This window comes from Lupinus angustifolius, chromosome LG16 (genome assembly GCF_001865875.1).
Source record: "Lupinus angustifolius cultivar Tanjil chromosome LG16, LupAngTanjil_v1.0, whole genome shotgun sequence".
NCBI classification, from domain to species: domain Eukaryota; kingdom Viridiplantae; phylum Streptophyta; class Magnoliopsida; order Fabales; family Fabaceae; genus Lupinus; species Lupinus angustifolius.
The window spans coordinates 3,055,167-3,060,361 of record NC_032024.1 but is presented as its reverse complement, the minus strand read 5'-3'; positions in this window follow the sequence as shown (position 1 = coordinate 3,060,361).

Here is a 5,195-nt window from a genome sequence, read left to right as displayed (position 1 = left end):
TAAGGAGTGATCCAAGAAGCTAGTTAAATAAGGAAAGAGAAAAGAAACATTGAGAGAATGAAAGGGGTTGGTGGTAATGAATTTGGGCATGAGAACAAAAGAGGAAGGGTTGGCCTTTGGATAATCACACCCCACTTGTGCATGGAAAAAATTATTGGGCTTTCAAAACGAAAGTGCCTAGTTTTAGTGTTCGTGGTTGTTGGACTCAAATTTACTAGCTCCATGCTTTTCATGAAGTCCTAAGATTGACATGTGGGTGTGCCCAGAAGAAGAAGTTTTTTACAGACCCTATTATTGCTCACATACTAAAAATCAAATATTTACTCTTCAGAACTCTATATATTTTGCTTGTGAACTTGGGAATTCGAGAAAAACACAAGTATTTCAGGCATAAGCTAAGCTGAATAAACCTTTGATCGAGAAAATAAGAATAGTTGAATGAGAGCTTAGCGTGAAGATCAGACATAGAGGCTTGGTTTTCTGCATTTCGCTCTCTGCCACTCTCTCTCTGTTTCTCTATGCATGATTATAGAACCAAACACGTAATCTCTCCTCTTTTCTACATGTTACCTCTTCTTATCCGATGCCTTTTCTCCTCCCCTGGTAAACGTTTTTTTTCTATTAACCTCACTTTAGTTTTCTTTTGGTAACCACTTTCAATTCTCACTGTTCCCCTTTATTGACTTTGGCTCCTTTCCATTGCCTCAGAGGTTTAGGGTTTAAGATTATCACACAGAACAAAAATAAGTTTTAAGTGGTCTAATTTTTATTTATTTTTAGTCAAATAAAATAAGAAAATTTATGCCCTCATATTGCCAAGTAAGAAAGCAAACTAATTCCCCTTTATTTATTAATTCTTTATTCTCTTCTTCTCGTTCTTCTCGTTAAAAAATCTTTGAATATATTCTCATTCTCAAATTATTATTGAGCTCTCTCTTTTCCGCTGATACCTTTCTTTCTTTATTATCATCACATTATAATAAAACCTTTGACAATGTATCTACATATTTTTAAGTAATTGAAAAGTTTTTATTATTATATTCTATATCTTTTAAAATACTAAATTTAATAAAATAAAACTATACTTCCCCTGAATGTTTTTTCTTAGTGCAAGTAAAAAACAAATAGTCAATGAGATAATGTTGACTCCTGCACATCCCTGTCAATTATTATTAGTTTTTGTTGTTTTGAAATATTTGTATTTTTTATATAGATCGGACAAATTTGAGTGTTTATAACTACTCCTTTTTACTTGTTGTTTACTTAATAGTAAGTAAGCTGTTTGGACCCGATTTTTGGTTAGAAGACCTGTCATGTGGCTTCGGAAGAGGAGAACTCGATTTCTACCTGATCTGCTAAATGATTTGGAGTCACCATTACATTTTTTTTTGGTTAAAAATAGAAAACTCAATGTTATTCCTGATTAGGATAATATGGTGGTTAAGTAAAGATTCTGAGTACAAGAGTTAACCATGTGTACTTTTATACCCTTAAAATTATTAGTTAAAAATTCAATTACTAAAGCAAAATATTTTATTATTTTATTTTTGTGTGTGACAAGAGTTCATCTTGCTCCTACGTATTCCTAGATGCAATAGAAAAATCAAGATTAAGTAGTTATGCTTTAAAAAATTGAATAATTTATTTGATTTGGTATGATTTGATTTCATTCAATTAAAATTATAACTCTCTTCCTGAAAATATTTTCCATGTGATCCATTAAGAGTTTGTTACTAGGGGGTTAAGTTAGGTAGTCATTTAACCATTACTTGTGTAGCAAGCTAGCTTATATAAGCATCTTTTGCTTTCTTTGTAAATCAACTTTTATCAAACATTCATTAAAAAAAAGTATACAATTCTCTCTTAATGGATTCCTTTACTTTATGTTTGAGGAAGTGGGTTTATTTATACTTATCTGAATAATTAAAACCCCAGCCAGCAATAAACAACTAGCTAGTTCCTTGCAACTATATCATTTAATATGTAACAAAGATTGTAAATACTCAAATAGTAGTGTTATATAAACAACTGCAATCAAAGTGTAGACACAATATTATGCTCCTAAGAATCTCCACAACAAAAGTGTCATCAAAATTTTACATTTACACAATTTAAAACATTGTGGCAGTTTAAAACATTGATAAGAGCAACTGGAATTCCACAACTTCTCTTACAATAAATTATGCTATCTCTATCTCTCACTTATATTTTGAAACATTTTATTTTTATATGTATCTAAAAAATTATTAGATGTTAGTTACCAAAATAATACTTCTGATACTCAAAAAAGGGAAACTAGGTTAATCAATGTTGGATAGCTTAGGTCCCACATCCAATTCAACTTAAACTTTACGTTTTTTTTAAAAGAAAAAATATATATATTAATAATATGAAAGTTTTTTATCCTATCATCATGTTATGTACTATTCATATTTAATTTAAATATAAGTAATATAAATAAATAATAGATAATATACTGATAATATATAAATTATTACATATATTAAACTCGGTGAAAATTACATACATATCTTCAAACGAATTCTGTTTAACATCAAAACAGTTTATCTCATCCGTTCACCCCTAATCTACGAGCTGCAGCGACCAGAAAACTCGAAAAACTCTGTATAATAACAAAACACCAACTAAGATCATATTTAACCCGCAGTAACACCATCTTACCCCAACAAAAGGACATGCAGCAATTCATGTAGCAGGAATTTGAGTCCATAAGTTCACAAAAAATATGTCATAATTACGATCACCACATCACTAAAAAGTAATAACCTCAAATTTAATGAAGCTATGCACATTATAGTTCAAGGTTGATTTTGTTGCACTATATATATTAAGTGGTGAATATTACCAGCATATAACTAGAAGGCCAATCTTTGAAGGAGAGAAACAAGACATCATTTCAATGACTTTCCTCTATTGAGTCTATTCTACTCAAACACCAAGAACATTAGGAATAGAATTATTTCACTTGGCCAGCAAGCCATATGTGCTATAATTCTGACCCTTATGTATCATGTCCTTAATGATGTTCCATGGATTTTTCAAAATGAAATGCAATATACACATTTAGAGTTTTGATCTTTCCAGTAAAGCTAGAAGCATTCCTCCAAACGTAATTTTGATGACCTCTCCACCATGTTGCTGAACAACATATACATGACATTCCCAGCAAATGAAAAGATTAGTCAATAGAAATTTTCAAATTGTGGACTGCATCATGTGATACAGTCATAATATTGCGGTTGTGGTGACCACCACAACAACGGTCTAACAAAAAGTCATAATTATGTGGCCGCATCTACTATACTAGAATTCATATTTAACAAGGTATTAGCAGAGAACAAGCAGCCTGAAGATGACAAACTACAAGACAAACCGATGACCCTGCCATCGTGTCAAAGCTACAAATCAGTACAAGGCAATCTGACCAAGTCATCGTGCCAGGCCACACACTAGATGGCCGAGGAAGTAGAGAACCTAACCGTGACAGTTGAAGCACATCACACATGCCAACTAACCGAGACACATGGCCACACCCGTAACTAATGCAACTACGACACCATCAAGACAAATGGCCCATCACTTGGCCAAGCCAAAAGCCCAATACCAAGCCAGACCTAATGCACAATGAAGCATATGGCACACACATCAGGACTCAATCCCAACCTTTCATGGGTGACAGATTGCAGACACTTAAATATTGAAGAAAATAATAACTTGCGTCACAAGAAATGTATATAGTTATTCTTGTTTTTAGACACGTGTACAATAGTTAAAGAGTTAGTGAAGAAGTTAATTACTCTATGTATATATAGGATCAATTTCTCATTGTATATCAAGTTTTTACACATTCAATAAAATTCTGTGACTCATTCTTCTTCATCTTTTTTTCTCTTTCTTACATATTCCAAGCGTTATTCACTTCCCATTATGAAAGCCTACATCAATTCTTTGACAATGGTCATTCAATAATGCTTGTTAGTAGAACATTATTAAATGTAACGCTGAATAGAATCATCTGTGCTTATTGAAGCAAGCACTATTAAATGTAATAGGTGAACATATATTCAACAACACTTGTTACAACGAGCACTGTTAAATATACCTCAATGATTCAAAAATTCTCCGTGAAACAAACGCAGTTGATTTACATGATACAACATAGCTCTTTGTAGTTAGAGCTATTGAAACTTATGTATTTTCACGATTTTGCATACTTTTTAAAGCAAAAAGTAAATGAATATTAACATACTTTTTATATTATGATTAAATTAAATAATTGATACATTTTCCAATATCAAATTATATCTATTAATCTTTAATAATACCTTTAAATATTTCTAGTGTAAGACTGAGATGAGAACTAAGAGGTGAGGGTGAATTAGTTGTTTGAAACTTTTATTTTCTAAAATCAATCCAACCAACAAACCTTTTTCTACATAAAGAACTACGTAAGCCTTGATTCCCTTAATAGGGATACGTGGGACTAAAGTCAATCTTGTCAGACACAACTAAAAAATATAATTTTTTCATTTCTAGTAATTAATCATTAAATAATTAATTTGATTAATAAAATGGTGTTCCTTTATTTAATAGTAATAATAACAAATAAAAATATAGTAATCCATGTAGTTGAGTATAGGGTACTTCTTAAGGTGGACGGGTGGGGTGCTAATACATTCCCTACCCTGTAACCGACTTCCGAACCTGGATATCAAAAATTCAAAAGCGTAGTGGCGACTCGAGAGGTCGCGTAGCCGAAAATATGGGCGCGACATCTGGCGACTCTGCTGGGGACTTTTTTGAGAGAGTCCGGCCCATAAATATTAAATGCATGGTTGTATTATTGTTGCTCATATATTTTTGTTTGTTGTTGTTATTGTCATTGCTTATGTGGTGCATCGTCATACTAGTATTTAAGTATGTGCTCTATGCCCGAGCATTAGATTAAAAAGGAACATCCGCCCTGCCGGTGTGGACTCTGGGTCCCACTTGTATTGGCACGATGAACCACTCAGATTGTCACCAAATATAATGGGCCTTATCGGTGTGGTCCGTCCCACTTGTAATCCCTAGAATATTTGGGTTTCTCTATTGGAGAGAGAAGCAATCTGGGCACCTCTAGGATACCCCATAAGGTGTGTCACGTAAAGGCCTTAAATCCTACCTAATAGTTA